We start from the raw sequence: 23,327 nt of genomic DNA, 5'->3' as shown, positions 1-23,327 counted from the left end.
CACAGGTAAAAGAATATATTCTATAATATTTAAGATTAGACAGACAATGTAGAACACTTCCAGTTGCATAGAGAGACGAATTTACAAGCAATTTTTAGATAGTTTTCATACAAAAACAGTGGGACATATTTGCCCATGATGAGTCAAATTGAATTTTTCTTGAAATAAATATATACATATATATTTGAATATGCACATATATGTCAACAATAATTTATTAATCATCTACTATGTGTTAGAAATTATGGTAAATTCTGAAACTTCTAGAAAAGACAAAAAACAAAATTTGTTACCTTCAAGAAGCTTAAAATCTAAACAAAAAATGATATATTTGTACTAGAAAAGCTGAAAATTATTAACAGAAGAAAGACTAATACTGTGGTGTTTGGGTAAGGTTTCTTGTAGTAATTGAAATTTTATTTGGGATACTCATGTATATATGCATGAATGAATGTATTATACATGTATATACAAAACTATACATAAAATATCTTGAGTTGAGATAATAGAAATATGCATATAAATTTCAGTTATGAATTGGCTTTAGGAGTCCACTAGCTTCAAATCCTATTTCCAGTATTTGCTTTCTATGTCATTCTTACAATTCCATCATCTATATACAAAAAAAAAGAATACAATGGAAAATAAGACCTATAGTAATCTTATTAGAAGATAAATATAATAACAGGGAAATTTCATTCTATTTCCTAATTTTTTGAAAAAAAATGTGGATAAAATTTGTTACCTTTTTGTCCACATTTCTGTCTTTGGAAAAATAGACATGTTCAAGGGTAGGATTCTGTTCAAGGGCCCATCTTGGAAACAACCAAGCTTGAACAAATGAAGTGAAGCAATATACTTGGAATTGTAATGGAAAATGAAAAAAATATTACTGAATTTCTAAGTTATATAACTTTTCAGTTAACACCATGATTGCACCATTAAAAATCATCCTCAGTGACATCCATGGTCATATGAAAGATATCAGATTGTGTCCAGTGGAGAAGGGGGAGAGAGAGCTAAAAATGATGAACATATATTGTCCATATTATACTCAAATCTGCTGAAAACACACATATACCACACACCCCAAATTATTCCTTTAATATATGCTGCAAATGGACAATGACCTTTGCCCCACTTCTAGCTCTGACATCTGGTATTTCTACGTGCACTTCCCACAATGTAAGCTCCTTGAAGGGCCATAGATTTGTTCGCTTTATCTCTCTAATAGCAACCAAACCATATTTAGCATTAGTAGGAAGTTCTTTTATTTTTATTTTCCATTGGGTTGAATAGAATGATTATAATTGTAACAGTAAATGATAGGAAAATAAATAAATTCTATCAAGACATTTCTGTAATGTAGAGAAATGAATTCACACTCCATTTAATGATAATGTCATTTGAAATCCTTTTGTTGCTGATGTTTATTGTAAAATCATTCCCCTGACATCCCAGAGAAAGAGAGCCCTGTAGCATCATATTTTGCCTATGAAAGTCAGTACTTCTATAAACTCGCAAGATATTGAGACTGTGGACCAAAACGTATTGATGCTATCATACATTGGATGGGAGGAGTAAAGGATATAACATATTCTTTGAGATTAATAAAAAGAACATTAAAAAGTCAAAAGAGAATTGGAGAATTTTAGAACTGTAAGACCTTACAAATCATGTACCCTTATCTTAGGGATGGAGAACTAGGTAAAACATAACCAGGAGTAAAACTGAAGTTGCCTGGCTCCCAATCCTGTGTTCTTTTTACTTTGTGATATTGTCTAAAAATGTCCTGGGCTCTGTTAAACTTGCAGTGTTCTTTACTGGATATGCTTCTTTTAAGGTATATCGCCATTCAAATGACTAGTGAGAGTTGTTCATATCTAGTTTATTGCACAGAATGGATAATGTGGACAAGTCTGTGGTACAGCAGCAGCCTTATTACTAGTCCCTGATTTAGAGGGGGTTTATATTCCAGCCAGTATTCTTTATTGCAATCTGACAGTAGATACAATACAATGCAACTGCAAGCTTTGTGTATGATTTCACAAGGAAACCCCACGCAAAACAGCTGAGTGCTCTCAGGCGTTATGCCTTTAAGTTAAACTTTATTGAAATAAAATGGGGAAAGCACAATGTGGTTTGCATTCTACAGAAGCCCGTGTTCAATAAGGACTGAGTTTTGATCGATTGATACAGTGTCATATTTGACTAAAGAGGTGGGGAAGTTGCTACTGTCGCTTTGTGCTGGATGGCAGCAGAATGCACTATTGATTTTATATGTTGGATGGGTTGTCAGTGTATAGTGCATTGTTGATTTTGACTTTTATAGCCAACATGTTTCCTTTAATTGGATCATTTGTAAAAGAGAGGAGGGGACCTGTTCTCCTCTGACAGTGACTGATTACAATCATTTCATGTTTGTCAATATTTGATAAACCCACCGTTACCCAACAACATGGCTGCCTACGGCATCTTTATGCATTTGTGAGTTAAGGCTTCTTTTCTTCAAATTTGCCCCAGGATCACTAATAACTTGGGTAAAGGATGTTATACAGGTATGTTCATTCATTCAACCATTTCCTCTCATTCATTCATTCATTCCTTCAACTAGTCAGACAACAAGCTATTCACTTATCTTTTGAGGATATAAGACAAATTCTAGCTGGTAATCCACACCTGTTCTATTTATAAGTACGAGTTAGCTCCACCTCTTTCTCCTTCACCCACTACTCCTCCTTTCCCATCTTCATAGCTCTCTTGCAGCTTTGATAAGATTTAGTGTATTCCAATCAAGGGCAAAGCACCTGTTTTCTCTTAAATTCCAGATGTCACATCTTTAAAACTGGGGGTGGGAGAGGAGGAACATTGCTCCTATAACCCTTCATTGTCCTTGATTGTCTCTACTAACTCTGGTTAAGATTATTTTGACAGCAATCCTAATTATTGTGAATGGGGGAGGGGAAATGTTTGGTGTGAGTTTTCCTCCAAGGAGGGTGTAAGTCCCTGGAAAGAATATTTCCATACACACACCTAACATTGTTATAAATGACTTGAACGGAATGCACATTGGTATTTTAATTGTGTCTTTGATGCTTGCTTCACAGATGGTTGATAATTTCATCTTGATGTACTAAACAGTTCTTTGTCTTGCTCTTGGAAGGAGAGATGAATTTACTAGTCAGTTGCTATCTCTTCTCTCTCCTACTTAGAAAAGAAAAAAAAACATACATAAGAATGTGTATGTGTTTATATGATTATGTGTACACACACATATATGCATATATTCATATATGTTGATTCAGGCTGTCTATACAAATATGACATCCTTGACTTTAAAAGAAGATAAAAGCTTCAAGACTTAAAGGAAATAAGTCTTTATGGAAATAGTACTGGACTAGTAGTAATAAAGAGATTTGTGTCTTATTCTTGTCTCTACCACAAAGTAGGTATATGATCCTGGACAAGTCACTTCTATTTAGCTCAGATTTCTCACCACTATTGATTAGGTTCCTTTCTATGCATCTTTGATTTTAGACTCAACTTTTGCACTATCTCCACTATAGTGATATCAAATAATTCTGGAATATAAACCCCTACAGGGTGAGAAGTAAAGAGGGTTGGGAGAGCTGATGGATTTGTACCTCAGAATAGATGTAACTGAACTGTCTGATGGCATCATTATTTTGTTGATAAACAATAAAAACAAAACACTCTGTTATCTTTTAGTCAAAAAAAGTTGTGGTTTTTGAGAACTTTCCTTCTCCTTAACATGAATGAGAATTTCATAAATTGGATCCTTACCTTTATATGTTTCTGATAGCATCTATACTAATATATCATTTTGGGCATTGGCATACAGTGACTTCTACTGAGATCTCATTTCATTGGGAAGAAAAATTCTTATTTACTGGTATTGATCAGGATTATTGGAAAGGATATTTATATTATATTTCATAAAAGATAAAATTTATCTTTTGGAAATATTAAATGTAAGACTTGCTTTGTAGTTATTTCTAATTTTAAGATAATAAAACCCCATTAAAGAAAAATAGTATTATTTCTTTTTTTTTAAGGTTTTTTCCAATGCAAATGGGGTTAAGTGACTTGCCCAAGACCACACAGCTAGGTAATTATTAAGTTTCTGAGATCAGATTTGAACTCAGGTCGTCCTGAGTTCAGGGCCAGTGCTCTATCCACTGCGCCACCTAGCTGCCCCCCAAAATAGTATTATTTCTAAGAAATGTTTGAAAATATCGTTGAAATACAAATAGATAATCTGAAACATATTGTACATTTAATGCATTTTGAGTTATTGGACAATCAAATTCTTTTTTTTTTTTTGTTCTGTTTTGTTTTTAGGTTTTTTTGCAAGGCAAATGGGGTAAAGTGGCTTGCCCAAGGCCAAACAGCTAGATAATTATTAAGTGTCTGAGACCAGATTTGAACCCAGGTACTCCTGACTCCAAGGCTGGTGCTTTATCCACTGTGCCACCTAGCCGCCCCGACAATCAAATTCTTAAAATGTAATAATGCATTAAAGAACTTCTAATATTATACAGTACTAAAACATGAAAGCTGGAAGAGGAAGGTTGGTGCAACCTCCTCATTTTACAAATCAATAAACTGAGACTCATAGAAGTTAAATTACTTTATCAAGGTCACAAAACTAAAAAGACTTTTTTTATATACTATAATGTTCATAAATAAATTGTTTTTTTTTCTCAAAAACTATGCTACCTGGACACCTGAGTAGGAGGAACAACCCTTAGGAGAGAATAAGCAATTCTTTCCAGCCTTCTGGAGCTGGTGGTGGTGATTTTTTTTTCTTCTTCCTCCTGCCTTTTAAGGGTCTCAAGTCATTTTTATTCATTTCAACAGCAGGTGTGAAATAGTAGGCTGTCATCTGCCTTTTTGTAGTGCTGCGGGCCAAAATTATAAATGGGTTGACATTAATGGCAGACCAAAATTTAGTGTTGTATTGGTAGTTGGTATTGAAAATGTTTTGATATGACAGATGAAATACCTGCCGCTGAAACCTTAGTTAGACTGTAGCTGGCTACATCTGGCAGGAAATTTTTTTTAAAAATGCCTTGCTGTTGGTATCCAGTTTTTATGGCACTTCTTTATCCCTTATGCTCCATTCTTCTTTCTTTTTTATTTAAAACCTGTTTCCCTTTACCTTTAAAATCTGCAGAATGATTAAGTTCTGATAAAAAGTATGCAATTTCAAAAACTGCCCCCCCTTCTCCATTACTCCTATCCTATCCTGAATACATTCTCTATTGAAAGGGAGCACAGGTAAGAGACATCCATATATTTTATGCCTTAGCAGTAATGTCTATAGCATCCTCAAGGGGGATGTGGACCCTAACTATGCTATACTACCTTGCTCTCAAATCACCCTGCCTCCTAATCTCTCCCCTAGCATACTTTTCCGAACCATTGTTTTCAAGTGATGCTTATTTCTTTATTAAATGACCTATGATTTCATCAATATGGAAAATTCCTAGGCTATGACAGTTTATTAATAATATGCTTAATAACAGCATTTACATAGAGTTTTAAGGTTTACAAAGAACTTTACAAATATTATTTCACTTGACCTTAACATTAACTATTCTGTAGGAGCTCTTATTAACCCCATTTTGTGAAAGGGGAAACTCAGACTGAGAGAGGAGAAAATTATTTGTCCAGAATCGCAAAACTAGTGAATGTTGAAGCAGGATTTAAACTTAAGTGTAGTTCATTCCAAGATTAGCTCTCAATGCACTGTGTTCTTGGCTACCTATTGCTACAACTAAGTAAATGGCCTTCAAAAGTGTCCATGGCTCATATGGTTGACATCTCCAAACCATTATGTTAATAAACCTTAGCTAACTTGGTCTCTTCACAAACATATAGACCCCATTAAAAAAAATACCTTTCCAGCTTAGTAGGACCTTCTAGCCTTAGAAATGAGTTGGTAGAGTCTGCAAGCACATCTTCATGACTCATGAAAGAGTGGAACTGTATTAAAATGGAAGATGCAATGAATTATGTTGTTTAACGGGGCATCTTACCATCCTTTGTGACAGTGACCACTTAGGAAGTCTGGTGAAGTCAGTAGACATTTTCTCAATAAATTATTTTTAAATTTGAAAAAATAAAATGTATAGGATTGTGAAGAAATTCAGTTATAATAAAATAGTTTTAACTGTTAAAATAAAAACAAGTTAATATTTCCCAGATAAAGAACCCCTTAGTTAAAATTAAGATCCAGGGAAGCACTAAAGGGAAATAGAAGATGATTTGTGGAAGAAAAGTTTCAGGGTAGCCCTGCTGATCTCATCAACTCTTAGTTTCCTATCATTGAATCTATTGCATTCACCTGATAGTGTAATTCTTAGAAATATATGATTCAGGGGTGGCTAGGTGGCACAGTGGATAGAGCACCGGCCTTGGAGTTAGGAGTACCTGGGTTCAAATCTGGTCTCAGACACTTAATAATTACCTAGCTGTGTGGCCTTGGGCAAGCCACTTAACCCCATTGCCTAGCAAAAAAATATATGATTCATTAATGCCAATGCCACTCTCAAAGTGGAAAAGAATCTGCTATGGGTTGTAGGGAAGACCATGTAGTAGAGGTTTTATTCTATGAGTTCATTGTTCTACAATGTCTTTTCATTTATCCTTCAATTATCTTTTGAAACTTAAAGAGACTAATGTGATGAATAATATAAATAAGTCATTCAGTAAGACTTACTAGGTGTTCAGGTTCTTGGTGGGTTCAAAATAAAGACATGTCCCAGGTTACAAAAACTGCATTTGGAATGGGTGTGAGACTCAAAGATTTCCCCATGAGATGCAAACTAATAATGCTAAAATTGAGAAATCTTTTGGCTGAGGTAAAAGTCAGGCAAGAGTTTTACAGGGGTCTTGGGATAAATCATTCAAATACATAATAAAGGACTGTGAGGGGATGAACCAAAGATAAAGCCAGGAACACCTTCATCCAGAAAGGAAAGCTGCAGTCTAATTAAGGTTTCAAGGAGCAGATATTTCATCACATCGCTATATCCTTTTCAATACCAACTACCAATACAACACTAAATACAACCTATTTCATGGAAAAGAAGAGAGTAAAGACCATTACCTCCTAATTTTTTTGTTTCTTCACTCAATACTTACTTTTTTTATTAGATTCAGTGGAGGTGATCTGAGAGAAAGAAAACTCAGAAAAAGGAAGCTAAGTTCTCTCTACTCTAGTTTGCCTTTGTTTCATGAGATAAATAAAAACTTAAGACTTTTCATCATGAAGTCCTGAGTGTGAGGTCCTAATTGCTTATTCCCCTACATTTGGCATTAAATGTTTTCAAAATGAATTTTAATATGTTTACCACAACTATTATGTCTAGCACCTCATGACTAAAAAGTGTTGGTAGAGCCCAATGCATAGCTAGTAAGGTTTCCTGAACAACATACCACAGCTGGCCCTGACTTTAGAGAATGGAGAGAATTGTAAAACATAGCTGCTTCCAGTGATTCTCTTATGCCTGTGCTAATTCTATAATTCTACAATGTCTCCCATGACTATAAAGGACAGAAAATAGTGAATTTTTCATCAGCAGTATTCTATTTAGAGTATATATTCTTTTGGCAGTAATATTTCTTGAAATTGGATGTTTTTTACATACACACAGAGAGAAATATACATCATGCAAACATATATATATATATATATATATATACATATATATATATATATGACATCTTCTCCATGTTTATAAACAGATTCTTAAATCTGATATGACTTTGAAATTTTAGATCTACTGATTTAACCAGAATATAAATGACCGAGCTCATGGACAGTATTTCTGAATTCATGATTAGTCTTTTGGGCAATTGGACTTTGGAACACATTTGACATCCTCAGCAGCCTTAAACATAGGGGGTTTTATCTATATGGGAGGTCTATACTTGACAATTTCTCCCAATTGGCTTAAGGATGATACCTTGGGAAGTGAATATTATGTTAGAGTAGGTGGTCTGCCCCATGCAGGTGCTAATTATTAACCTGAGAATGACCTTGAAGAATCTACCAATTCCCTGGAATTGAGGGGAAGAAAAGAACATGCCTGGTAAGGCTTTTGATAAATTAGAACAGAACTAATATACTCCAATCTTAACACCCAATTAAAAAGAATTACAGAAAAAGTACATAGCACTACAAAAAAAGTATTACACATAATAATACTACTCCAGTTAATACTTACTTCTCTGGCCGTGTAAAGAATTTTTTTTGTCCAGTTATTTATTTGGTGAAAGATGTGATATGATTGATTGCTAAGATTTTAGCCAGGGCATCTTTTTAGAAGACTTATGTTAATCTAGGTGAGAGATAAGGAAGTATACAAGGAAATTTCACAGAAATTAGAGGAACAAAACTTTGAAGCTAAATATTTTGGATTATAAATCTAGTGGTTGAAAAGGTAATGGCCACTTTGACAAAAATAAGAATTTTGAAAGAATAATATGGTTGGGCAGAACATGGATAAAGATTTTTTTTGTTGTTATTGAATGTGATAAATTCATAGCTTTATGTTGGTTATGTCCAGCAAGCACATGGTTCTATAGAATGTGAGAGTTAACCCCAGAGAATACTTCCAGCTGTTTTTCTTTAACTACTTGCTCATGGCCTTTGGGGGAAATGACATACTCAAACATACTCAGAAAGGAGAGTTTGATACTTATAACAAAGGGCAAGTTTGGGTTTATGGCCTTAAGGAGAGAAGATACTTTTAACAAGAGACCTTAGGCCACTTCTAAGTACCTTGTGAGGTAGTTCTCACAGAGCTCCCTATAAATGATATCTTGAGGGTACAAAGCTGGCTTGGGACATCCTTGTATTTAGAAGGAGCCTTGGGAAGAATATGAAGTTGAAAGGAACCTAGAGATATAACCAAAATAACATAAAATTTTTTAACTGATTAACTAAAGGTACTTTGGTTTATTTTTAAAGGAAAAATTGTATACTTCCAAGTTTCTTTTTCATTAAGTAAAGAGATCCCTAGATGGAAAGAAAATTTCACATATTTAATCTGTTCATCTACTTCCAGGTCAAAGAACACCAAACTTATGCCTGGCAAAAATGCAACTTTAGAGAAATCAAGTAATTAGTAATTAATATTTATACTTGCTTTTTACCTGAGTATATTTTCATAGGGAAAACTATTGACTGGAAGCATATAATAAACTCTCTTTGACTCATTAATTTATGTTTATGGGAAGTACCTCACTGTTTGAACTGTACACTGCTATAAATGTGGCCTTACTATTTCATTTTTCCCCTTTTTATTACAAACTTTTATTACCAATATTAACATTTCCCTATTTGAAGATCATAAGTTTTGTTTTTTCTTGCTTTCTCAGTGAGGGGGATTTGAAAATAAAATATAATTTGAATTCATTTTATTTGGATTTGAGATGATATTATATGAAACTAAGAGCTTCTGTTCATTCCATTTGTTTTTTTTAAGGTTATATTAAAGATAGCACAATAATACCATAGTTAGGAGGCTCATCTCTTTTCCCTTTTCACCTTCCATCTGATTTCTTCTTTGTATACTAATGTTTAATTAATGCTTTTTACTTTTTTAAATCACCATAACTACCTACCACTTTGTTTCCCAAAATAGAAATAGCTTGTTGAGTCAAGCAAAATGAGTCAACATATTGACTATATCTAGGCATATTTATATCCATATCAACATATATATATATTCATATACATGTAAATGCACATGTGCATATCTTTTGAGAACTGCAGAGATGGTAAGAGCAAGTACTAGAGATCAGTTCTTCTTGATAAACACTCCATTTGTTGTAGTGAAGTGGTGACAAACATCTTATCATCTACTGTTTCAAACAAGATTTGTGGGGGGAAAGGCTAAATACAAATGCAAATGTATATAAATAAAAAGTAATATATCTATACATATGTATAACTTTAACAATTACTATATGTAAAAAATCATTAAAATAATGCATAAGTATAATACATATGTATAAATTTAACAATTACTGTATGTAAAAAATCATTAAAATAATGCATAATATACATTTTAGGTATAATCATGTATATTTTTGTGTTGTTAAATTGCCTCATTCTTTCAATTATATAAACTCTGCTACCAATAATAAACTAATTCATTCCAAGTTATTGATAGAAATTAATGTTATTCTTTCTCAGAGGATGGCCACTATAACCTTAACATTCAAGCAATTATGATTTAAACCAAAGGCAAAGAATTATAAAATAACAGAGCCATAAAGCATGACAGAACCACTAAGATGATCTTTTCCAATCCAATCAATTTATGGTTGAGGAAAATTAAGACTGGATAAATGAAAGTATTTACTAACACCACATTTATAGAAGAAGAAAGAGGACTAGAAGTGAAATCTCTCAGGCTAGTGTTGTTCCCACCATATGTTGCCCTTTTAGTCATAATATAACTAGATTTGGACCAAAGCAAATTGTTGATTAGAATTCAAAATATGGAATGAACCTTTTATATTACATTTTAAATCAAATTAAATTCTGTTTTCAAGTAAAGGTCTAACTTTTCTAAATGTTTCTCCTCATCCCCTCCTGAGAAAGCAAGAAAAAATTCCTTATCATAAACATGTACCAAGAAAACCAGTCTTTTAAATTGTTCATGTCTAAAAAAATTAAAATAAACACCTCAAATTATTCTCTTGGGTCTATTACTTATTTAGTCAGAAATTGGGTAACATGACTAATCATGAATCCTATGAAATTAGAAATTAGGGTTAAGCATTGTGCTTTTCAGAGCTCCAAAGTCTTTCAAATTTTAATATCTTTACAGTATTGTCATTTTATGTTATTTTTGTATCCTTTTCAAATTTCTCAGAATCAATTCATACAAGGTTTCACATGGCTTCATTAGTTCTTACAGCTCAATGGCATCCCATCAATTAAGAATTTGATTTTATTCTTATAAATATGAATATTATTATATGCATAGATACATTATAGAAATGCACCAGCTAAGTAGAACTGTGGAGAGGTGGGGTGATGGATAGTATTGCAATTATTTTCCCGAGTATTCAAAAGTACAGTTTCAATAGAAGCTAAACTTCCTCCAAGGAAATATCCCATCCTGTCTTCCCCACTGAGAGCTTTTGAGCCAGAGGGAAAACTAAAAACTTCTTGTGCTTATTATTTTTCACACTTCATGTAATCTCTCCCAGTTTCATTGATTCATACTAAGATGCTAAGAAATTCAAAGAAATTGAAGTAATCAAGGATTTTTTCCTAGTTGTTGATGAGTTTTGGGGGTTACAAGCAAATACATATTCCCATGGAGGTGACAGAAAAACTGAACTTGGATGTTTTATAAAATGAATTAATTCAAGCTAATTCAGACTAAGATGAGGAGGGAGAGTATGATTTGAATGATCTTGCAGATTCCTTTTTAATCTTTTGTTTCCTAGATTACATAGACTTAATCTAAATGAAAGACACATCTTCCTTGAAAATCAACTTCTAGGACCTGACAAGGAGTAATTTTGCCCCTTCTTACTATATGATTACACTAATGCATCTATAAACACTGGTTCTAGGTAATAAACCCTTAATCTTCTTAATCCCTGAATCAACATATTTCCTAGGATCTGAAATCTTATACATCTTGAACCTTTCCCATCTCCAACTGACTTCAAAATTGCTCAGTACTCTGGCACCAGTATTTACCATGTCTCCCCCTTCTTCTCTATAATATACTGTTTACCTCTCTAGTTAATAGACAAGGGTATTTCTTTTTTAAAAAACTGATATTTTATCTTATTTTTTCAATTACAAGTTATGAAAGTTTTTCAACCTTCATCCACATGCATATGCATATTTTTAAGTTACATAATTTCCTTCCACCCTCTCTTCCCATACCTCCTCCCCTCAGCACTGAAAAATAAGGTGAGTATTGTACTTACACTTCTATGTTAAAAATGTTTATAGATTTATCATTTTTATATGAGGAATCAGGATTAAGGAAAAAGAAAGAAAACCATGTGATAGGAAAGAAATACATAAGAAAAATTTTTTTAAAGTGAAAGTACTGTCCATTCAAATACTGAAGGATCTTTTTTTTTATTGTTTTGTTTGTTTTGTTCTTCTTCCTCTGGATGGGGATTGCATAGATCATAGATGGTCTCCTAGGGTTTTCCTAACTTTTTGAACTACTGAGAGATTCTATATCCATCAAGGTTGAAAACTCTTAATGTTGTTGTTAATGTGAATAATGTTCTCTTGGATTCTGCACCCTTTGCTCAGCATCAGTTTCTGTATTTCATTCCATGCTTCTTTAGAGTTTGACTATTTATAGTTTCTTATAGAACAATAGTATTCTATGATGCTCATATACCATAACTTGTTCAAACATTCCCCAATTGATGGGCATCTCCTCAATTTCCAATTCTCTGCTGCTACAAAAAGTGCTATGATGGGACTTTCCCCATATTTTATGATTTCTGAATTGGAATTGCTGGGACAAAGGGAAAGATCTCTTTGGGTATATTTGCTCTTTGGGTATAGTTCCATATTGCTCTCCATAATGGTTGGATCAGTTTCCAACTCCACCAACAATGAATTAATGTCCCAATCCTCCCTCAACCTCTCTATCATTGATCATTTTCCCTTTGTGTCATTTTAGCCACTGTGATAGGTGTGAGGTGATAACTAATAATTGCTTTAATTTGCATTTCCTTAATCAGTAAAGATTCAGAGCATTTTTATACGATTATATATAGCTTTGATTTCTTCATTAGAAAACTGTTCCTATCATTTGACCATTTATCAATTACGTAACCTGTAACATGTAACCTTATACATTTGATACAATTCTCTATGTATTTTAGAAATGAGACCTTTATTAGAATCCCTAACTGTGATAATTGTTCCTCAGTTTTCTTTTTTCCTTCTAATTTGGGCAGCATTGGTTTTATTAGTGCAAAACATTTTTAATTTAATATACTCAAAATCATCCATTTTGCAATTTATAATGTACTCTATTTCTTGCTTGGTCCTAAATTTCTCCCCCTTCCATAGATCTGACAGATAGTTTATTTCTAGTATTATTATACAAGGGTACTTCTTAGGACATTGCTTATAATCAGCATCAGTGCTTATTTCATCATACTTTTCCTATTTTTGTTAATGATAATAACTTGTTTTGTTAAAGCTAACATTAAGTCAAGTTGGTGATTTTAAATTACACACTATTTTTTTATTGTTTTAATTTTTTCTAGTTCTTTTTTATTAAAATTTTAATCATCATTTTAATCAGTCAGTGGTCTTACTGTACACAAACAGCTTATTCAGGAATGATTTTAATATCAAAAATATTTCATATTAGTAATTAGAGAAAAATTACTTCCTTGTCTGTAAACATTGCCAAAATGTAATTAATTATCTTGTGTTTAGTGCTTATGTTTCCAGTACCTCCTTATTCTCCCTTCAAAGAAATTTTTTATCCTTTGACTTTATACTTCAACTTAGTTTATAAGCTTTGACCTCTCTCATTCTGTACCACCAAAATACACTTTCAAATTTATTTTTCAGTATCTTTGCTTTAAAGTCTTTTGTATCAAACAGTAGGCATTTGATTTGGTACAATCAAATATTATCTTAATGGTTTTCCTTCAACATTAATATCCCTTTATTCTTATTTTTGAAATGACCAAAAACACCTCTTTGAATCATACTACAACAACAGCAATAAAAATGTTCACTGACCCATTTATATCAAATGAGGCATAAAAACAAGGAAACATATGTTCAACAAAGATGTTGTCACTATCATGGAGGCAATCCAGCTTAGAGTTCAAGTCAAAGAGGAATTCTCCATGGACTATGAGATCTTCCAGATGACACTCCTTTTAGTTGTCATAGAACCAAATACATGAAGGCCCTGAATAGTTTTGGCCTCCTAAAGGAGATCTGTAATTGCTCAAAGACTCAAAGAGTTTAGTCTAACTCCTATCACAGGAAAAATTCAAGTGGATGAAGACTATTATTTAATAAGAGAGTTGAAGGAAAAATCTATAAAACACACATATATCACACATGTACACATAGATGCAATAAATTATTCATATTACTGTTCAGGAGACAGAAAGTGAACTCAATTACCCATTTACCATCTGGGAACTGAGTAACTCTTGCAGTGACTCCACACTTCTAGAAACAAAGGCCTATATAGCAGCAATAATCTTTTGGTGACATAATATGTTTGAAAATCTCAAAAACATATATTTTATTGAGGAAAATAATTTGAGCATTAACCAAATGATAATGGAGAAGTTAAATGTATCCATGAGGAGACTGAAATATATTAAGAAACTTAAGAACAAGGAATTATTCAGCAGACGTTCTATTAAAAAATGATTAGATTGAGGGGAAGCAGAAATAGTCTCTACATGAAAATATTCATGTAAAATGTTCTTAATCCCTGAGCTATTTTTTTTTGATCTCTGAGATCTGCTTCATCCTAAAGCTAATTATCTTTCCATCTTCAACTGATGTCAACATTTTTCAGTCCCTGGCACCAATATTCACCCTCTTTTCTCCCTTCTTCTCTATTACATACCCTACCATATGTATATGTTTTTCTCATTCATGTACAAGGGCAATTCCTAATATTTGTAATCAGCATCAATGTCCAATTCTCCATCCTTTTCCCCTTTATTGTTATTAATAGATTGTTTTATTAAGTCAGATTGGGGGTTTTTAATTTCATGCTGCATCATTCATTGGTTTTATCTTCTATTATTTTAATCTCTTTAATAGAACCTGAATGCTCCAATAGTATTTGCAGTATGTCAAAAGAAAACAAGAAGGGAGTCAAACCCATTATCCTGTGACAAATTTATGTGAGTGTAAGACATAGTTAACCCTGAATAAACAAACATAGAAGAATTGTGATCTATAGGATCAAAAGAAAAATTTTAAAAATCTATAAAATCATAGATACATTAGCATTCTGGAAAAAATGAGTATTCATAATGTGAAAGTTAGTAAAAATAGAAATAAAGAATTATGAAGATTACATAAAAGATCCTATCTTCTATAACCTGAGTAGTACTTAAGCTAATTTACTTCTCTTCTTTTATAAGGTTTCTAGTAGATGAACTCAAATTAAATGCAATGATTAAGTTTTTCACTGAAGATAGATTGTGAAACACATACCTCTGCAACTGAGAGTTGACTGCCTATGGCTGTAGAAGGTTGTGTACATGTCAAATGGAGTATCTATGTTTTTCTATTTTTGGAGGGTGAAGGCTTATCTTTCTTGAGTAGAATAAGGGTCTGTTTAATTAGGAGTCAGGGTAAAAAGAAACATATTGGCATGTCACTGAACTTATCTTCCTCCTCCTCATCTTATAAAGCGTTAATAACTATGGTACCTACTTCACAAAGCTGTTGCAAGCATTATTAGAATTATTAGAATGCCTTTGAAACACTGAAAATTATAAAACTGCATAAAAGCTATTTAATATATATTTCTTTAGTCAATATTGTATAGAGGGATGTATACTTGTGAATGATTTCTAGTGTTCAAAATATCTTTTTTAATTATAATCTTCCCTCCCCCCACAAACATTACTTTTCTCTAGGTCCCTAGAGTATCTAGCTCCTTCTCAGTCTCAAAGTGAAAGTAATATCATTCTTACTCTTCTCCCCACTTGTCCCTCTACCAACTTCTATTCTATATTGATCTGGAATTACTAGAACCGGTTGCTATGACAGGAATCATTTGATGATTTGATAAGCAAAGGCTTAATCTTAACCAATCAGAAAGTCTTCTGTTTGGTTAGTTGGTGTTCTTGAAATGTTCCAATCACACCTGCTTACTTAATCATATAAATAATAATCCATGTTCCTCATCAGAGTGAAAAAAAATGAGGAAATGGAGACCTCCTAAATGAACTGTTGCAGTTTTTCTTATCACAAAAATAATGTCTCACACTTACTTACTAATAGTATTGCTTAAAGACAATCATTCCTTCACACAGTCATCCCCAAATTTTAAAATCATTATTCTTCAGGAACTTCAGGTGGAAATAATATAGATCTGTTTTAATGTCCTACTGATTTTTTTACATCCTTTTCAATTATCAATGACCTGCTGCCCACCAAACACTTCCATGTGACAAAAAGAAATAGCCAAACAAAATAAACTAACCCATCAACTATGCAGGAAACAGTCTATCACCTATCTTTTGCATGAAATTAATTTTATTCATTATAATCATCTGAATTCTCTTTTAGTTCACCATTCTTTTGCTCTGTATTACTATGTTTCTCATGTAAATACACAGGTAGAGATCTAAAGGTACAATGAAAATAATTACTAATGAAAGTAAGAAAACAGAAGGGGAGAACTATGGGTGTGAAATGTTGCATACAACACCAGATTTTTTTCTTCAATATGTTGGATAATTTTACTGATTTTTCCTTTTTGATAGTTTAAAAAGAAATTACTCTCTGAGAGGAGGAGAGTTTTTTTGGAATTGTGTACAAAATGAAAAACAAAACATGCATTCATACATATACATATATGTGTATATATGTAAATACATAATATGAAGGAAAGAAGAAAAAAGAAAAGAAAGAGAAAGAGAGGAAAGAAGGGAAGGAGGAAAAAGGGAGAGGAAGCTATATACATGTGTATGTTTATGTGTGTTTTCTCGTATACAGATATCCAAATATTTTTTACTCACAGCCAAACAATCATTCATTTTCAATATCAATGCAATCTAATAATTTCTAATTTTTCTTTTTTCCATAACTAAATGATAGATATCCAACTACATTCTTCTTTTCCCCCTTTCCCTTCATGTCTAGTATGCGACATGTAGAAGGCAATCAGTAGATGTTTATTGATTAATTACTAATGTGAAGCAATCAATGTGAAGCAAATTATATCAAATTATATGTGATATAATTTTCTGACAGAACTAAAAATGTACAATTCAATGAAACTTTAAGGGATATCGAAATATAAAAAGTTTGCTATTTCATTCTTGTTCCTTTTCTTCTGACAGTGGTTGCCAAAGTTGATTATGAGCAACAGAGAATTTTTAACACAGAAACCGAAGACAAATTAGACAATCTAAAGCAATGGAACATATGTAATAAATGGAAATCTAATTGGGATAAATTTAAAGTCTTACACTTTGCTTTAAAAAATACCAACTGTACACATAAAGGATAAAGACTAGTGTCTCATCAACATTTCATGTCTAAAAGACCTGGGGCCTACAATTTCATAATCAATAGTGTATTGTAACAAAAAAAATCACTCTATCTTAGAATGTATCAACAAAAGAGAGTGTTCAGAACAAGGATGATTTTAATCAAGTGACTATAGTCTTTCATGTTTAGACTATTGCATTCTAATCTGGCACCACTATCTAGGCACATTTGCCAGCAACATCATTGCAAGTAGCTTCTTCTTACATGACCTTCATCTCTCAGTCACTATGACCTATTCTCTCCCTTAAACGATCTCGTGTTTATTTGCATGAACTTTGCATCTTTATTTTTCATAGAATCTCCCTTATACCATGTGAAATCCTTAAATTAAAGGACTTTTAATTTTTGTTTTGAATCACTAATATAGTTCCTGGCTCATGAACAGAACTTAATAAATGCTTTTTGATTGATTGTTAGAAAAGACTACAAAAAACCATAATATCTGTCTTCAAACATTTGAAGAACTGTCATATACAAGAGGGCTTAGATTAGTTTTGTTTGATCTTGTAAGTTATAAGTAGTAGAAAAGTGGAGCAGAAAAAGAGTGACATTTTTTTTTTATTCAACATGAGGGGAAAATTCCTAACATTTATAAAAGTAAAATAAGCTGCCTGTAGAGTGAGTTCACAATCACTGTAGATCTTTAAATGAGACTGAGTGGCCATTTTTAAAGGTTGTTTAAATTCTGACCTCTGTCTGAACACAAGTGGAACAAGTTGACCCCCAAAGGTCCGACCAACTCTAAGATTCTATGATTCTATTTCATAGAGATCTGTCAAAAAAAGATTTCTTCTAAAGAGATTTATATGCCTATGTAAGTCTACCTCTCTGGGGGAAAGGATAGGAGTTCTATAGCTTGAGACATTTAAAACGGGGCTACAAAAAACAGGAGAAAAAGACACTTTGGGGAACAATTCTCTGTCGGGCTTCAAAGGATGGAAAAATAACTTAATGGATCTTTTCCCTCTCCCAGCTTCTGTGTGTGTGTGTATATGTCTGTGTGTCTGTGTGTCTGTATCTGTGCTGTGTGTGTGTGTGTGTGTGTGTGTGTGTGTGTGTGTGTGTTCTACTAGAAAGAAGATAGCTACTATAATTCTCATCATAAATAGTCGAGATAAAGACACAGCTCTTTCCCTCTTTCCCTTAGGTGGCAGATTCCCATTCAATTAAATCAACAAGATTTAGAAACAGGATTTAGAGATAGAAATGATTCCAAAGTAACTTAAAAACCAAAACAGAAAAGAATTTAGCTTTGAATTTACTAAATATCATACAAGCATAGTGCCACCTTCCTTCTAAGTCAGAGACCTCCAGTTGGTCAAAGGATTTTTGGAAAGTGGTCTTGGAGAGGAAACAGAATGAGCATGGATGAAGAGCTAGCATTTGTGTTTTTAGGAATTCAGTAAAACTTAAGAGAGATTGTGTAATGGAGTTCATAAAGTGGAACATGAGGATAGAAAGATCAGAACTTGACTGTCAAGAATTGTTTTCTCATTGCATCAAACAAAAATTCTGAAAAAATTATGCAACAGATATAGACAAATATAGTGAAATTTAAACTACCTACCAGATAATAAGATATAAAGTCTCACAAGGCAAAAACCTCTTGAATCAATCTCAGAATGTACATACTTGAGTCCTCACTCAGCATCCTACCTCCAAACTACTTGATTGGCTAGTATGTACACCAAAAAAGGCAACTTAGCATATATATACAATACCCATAACAAAGATACTAAAGACAACTATCAACCAAGTATTAAAAAATTCTGTGTGGCAGGAAAATAAGAAGGAACTTAAGAGCGAGGAGAAATACCATTAGTGACTAATTATGAATACAAGAGGAAGACTAAAAGATCAAAAGATCAAGAAAGAAATTTGAATTAAAACAGTATATATATATATATATGTATATATATATATATATATATACATATATATATATATCTTTTCATTTATTTCTTCTTTCATTCATTCTTCCACTCACTTGTTTGCTAGGTTAGTTTATTCATTTTATTTGTTTATTTTAAATGCAAGGGTTGCTAATGATCTGGAATTACTCTTTCAATAATTGAATTATTAAAACATTGCTAGCTATGTACCTTTGTGTTTTAGGATTAACTTTGAGAGGATGATTGTGTGTATGTGTATGTCTATTATGTGCATGAGCCTATTTGTGAGTTGACAATTTTATAACATTAACATCCATAAGCTTTCTACCAGTATAGTTCTCTCCCTGGTCATATAAGTAGTACAGTCAATACAGATTCCTGAAACTAGAGTTTGGAAAACCTAAATTTAAATCTTGCTTCAGAAATTTACTAACTGTGTGAATATGCACAAGTCACAACTTCTGTCTCAGTGTCCTTTTGAAAACTGTAACAACAATAAACCATGCTGTTCCTGTAGGAGCTAAAAATTCCATCTTCTACTGGAAGTCTTTCCCAAGCTTCATAATTTTAGTGTCATCTTCTTATTTCCTATTTATCCTGTATATAGTTTGATAGATAGATCAATAGATAATAGCTAGAGATCATAAATCCACAAAAAATATGCATATATATGTATAAAGACATATTCTTATGTGTTTATATATATATATATATATATCATGTAAATAAATATATGTACTTTTATTTGCTTTCTCATTCTCTTCCTCATTAGATCCTGAAATTCTAGGATCTCTTTTGCCTTCCTTTGTATCCTCAGAACTTAGCCCAGTGACTTGGTGCTTAATAATACTTATTAACTGATGAAAGTATCTACCTTCTAGGCTACCAAAAGGAAGATATGAAATATTTGTAAAGTGTGTGTAAACCTTAATGTAGTATATAAATACTATGATGATGATGATGATGATGATCAATTAGTCAGACAAAATTAGCTTTCAGAATAAGATATTTTAAAAGATAATGCAGTAAGAATAGATGGTATAAAGAAAATCCTCCCCAAAAAGTCCAGGGAGAAATGGGTTCAAGTTTAAGGGGTACAGCTCATGGTTGCTGAAATTCTTTCCTTCCCTTAATGCTATACTCGTGAATTTCCCCTTAGGCATGGTTTAGTTTTTCTACTGGTTCTGTTAAAGTATCCTGCAATTAGCTCTCCTCTCTCTCTAGTTTATTCTAAGTCCCAATGCAGACATTGCTTCTAGCTGTTGCTGTCTCTGAGATGTTTCTAGGATTCCAAAGAAAAGACCCAAAATACTCTGACCCTTTGAAATTTACAAGGTCTTCCTCTGGCCCAGGAGATGGGGGGAGAATGACACCAAGACTCAAGTCTAAGCTTTTCCCACATAAGTAATTCCTTCTCATATAAAAAATGACTAGAATGTCTCTCTTCTCTGCTGGAAGACACTGTAAGTTCCACTATTAGCTAGACAAATAAAAAATATAATAAAGAGACCACTGTATGGATGTATACATACCTATATTTATTTTTTCTTGTTGAATCATTTCAGTTATGTTCAAACTTGTGAATCTCATGGGGATTTTCTTGTCAATGACATTGAAACAGTTTGTCATTTCCTTCTCCAATTTATTCTACAGATGAGAAACTGAGGCAAACAGACTCAAATGACTTGCTCAGTATCACAGACACTAATGTTTGAACTCTTAAAAATGAGTCTTCTTGATTCTCACTGTTCCACCTAGTTGACCTCACAAAATTATTTATTGCAGCACTTTTTATTGTAGAAGTAGAATGGAGACAAAGTGAATGCCCATCAATTGCTGAATGACTGAAAAGATTGTATATTGTGAATATAATAGTATGGACTTATGGAATCTTATCACGAATCTGCTCACAAAAGCAATGCAAATGACATGTATAAACTGATATTAGAGAATGGAGGGATCAGAATCAGGAGTACAATTTATGCAATGATCATGATGGTATAATAGAAAACATTTTGGAAAAACTTCAAAATTCTGATACATGAATTAATCAGTCATGTCTTCAGATGGTGGATTATATTTCAAACTTCTTGAAAAATGATGTTGACTAGAGGTACAGAATAATATGTTCACAGGCATAGCTGTTGTGCTATTGATTTGCTTTGTCTGACTATATTTATTGACTATAATGGAAGATTTTTATGGAAGGGGAGAGCTGGTATAGAACAATAACAAGAAAAGAAAGAAAATTAAATTAATAAGACCTATAAAAATACAGAGAAATGGGCAGGAAGAAATGCTTAAGGATAAAATGACAGAATAAGTTGTGTTATATTGTGTTAATTTTCATATACATTTTAAAAACTGTAAGAGAAATTCATTATTTTATATTAACCTTTTTTCTTTATATATTGACATGTTTCTCATGTGATCATGAAAAACAAAGTTGAAATTCACAAATAACAAGAGGAATGCATTTTAAGATAACAGATTCTATCTTCTGCTCAGATTGGTAAAGGTAACAAAAGAAGAAATTATCAATTTTTAAAAACTCTAAAAGAGGACATAAATATTAATGGTGGAGGATTGTAGAAGGGACATAAAACCTGACACAAGCTGAGGTGGTCTTAGGAATGAAAACTAATAAACATTACGGCATGGGTTAGCATTGGGCATTATATAATTTTAATACATTGACTGTGATGTGGAAGACTGAAGAGGAAAATGACTAACTTTAATTTCATTATTTTCTCTCTGGTCACAAAAGCAATGCAAGTGATATCAAGGTCTTTGAAGAAATAACAACTGACCCAGAAGTAGCTGTCTGAAGGGTTTTTTGGTGAGAGAGGGAAATATTTACTTTTCTCCTTAAAAAAAATAAGTTCAATCAGCAATTCACAAATCTGCACAAATTTCAAAAATGCAAGACACATTGACAAAAAATACCTGATCTCCATTTGGTCATCAAAAAACAACCAAGTCATTAGCAAGCATAATTCACCACTATATGTTGTAAAATGTCTGTTCCATTCTATGTTCCTCCTCAAATCAATAACAGGATTTTGTTGTGCAGATTGTATTATAAACTACCCTAGGAGTATAATTTTTAATTCCCTGCCTAAAGAAAATTCCTTTATAATTATCTTTCCCCAATTAAATTGTCTAGGGAATGTTCTGAGGCTTGAAATTTTTAAGGGTCCAGGACGTGTTCACTTGGCAAGACCAGATTGACCTCATGAACAAAGGAGTTTGTGAAAGTAAAGGAGAAAGAAAAAGAGCTATAGCATTTCTCTTTTTATTTTGCTTCTGGCAATATATCTTTGTTTTGTGCTATGAATGTTGGGTGAAGTTTGGAAACATTTTAAGTGAGTGTTCTGGATAAGAGTGCTAAGGCAAATAGACTAGAAATTTGCATAACTCTAAGTGATTAACAGGTGAGTAGTTTTTCTTGCATCTCCAAAGAAGTTGAGGTCTTTTCTCCATTGAGGTCCTTTTCTCAAGTGATTCCTTTTCATGATCTTGATTGTAAGTCTTCAATCACTAAGTTGTGAGATATTCAAAGATTTATTTCCAAATCAACTTGCTCATTGTACTAAAAATCCCACAGGGCATGACCAAGTCCCTTCAACCAATCTGACAGACTTCTCGCTTCCCCTAGTTGAAATGCTTTTTGTTGATTAAGTGTGAAGATATATCGACTTTATACATAGTTTATGCCTTTGATTGAGGAATTAACTCAATTAAGATTTGCTCTAACCAAGTAAAAGTATCAGGACATATTATCTTGTTACTTTGAGTTCAGTTATTGATTCTTACTTTGGGTTGAGTTTTTGATTCACTGAGCATCTGTTCTTATGCATCATCCTTGTTCATGAATAGATATTTGCCCCTTTCCACAACACCTAACATTGGGCAATATGTATTCACTAAGAGGAGCAAATATATTCGTCCTTAGGGAATTGAGGCCAGTACAAGCCATTTATTTTTCATTTCCCCATTAATTTTAATTATGGAACTGGAATGTATTATGCTAGCTTTAAAAATTTCATGTCATGGACACATGCTGAGAGTGTTCCCAAACTATATTCCAAACAATTCCATTTTAAAGTCTGTGTCTA

Source organism: Macrotis lagotis, chromosome X (assembly GCF_037893015.1).
Source record: "Macrotis lagotis isolate mMagLag1 chromosome X, bilby.v1.9.chrom.fasta, whole genome shotgun sequence".
Lineage (NCBI taxonomy): Eukaryota > Metazoa > Chordata > Mammalia > Peramelemorphia > Peramelidae > Macrotis > Macrotis lagotis.
Note: the sequence above shows the minus strand (reverse complement) of the source record.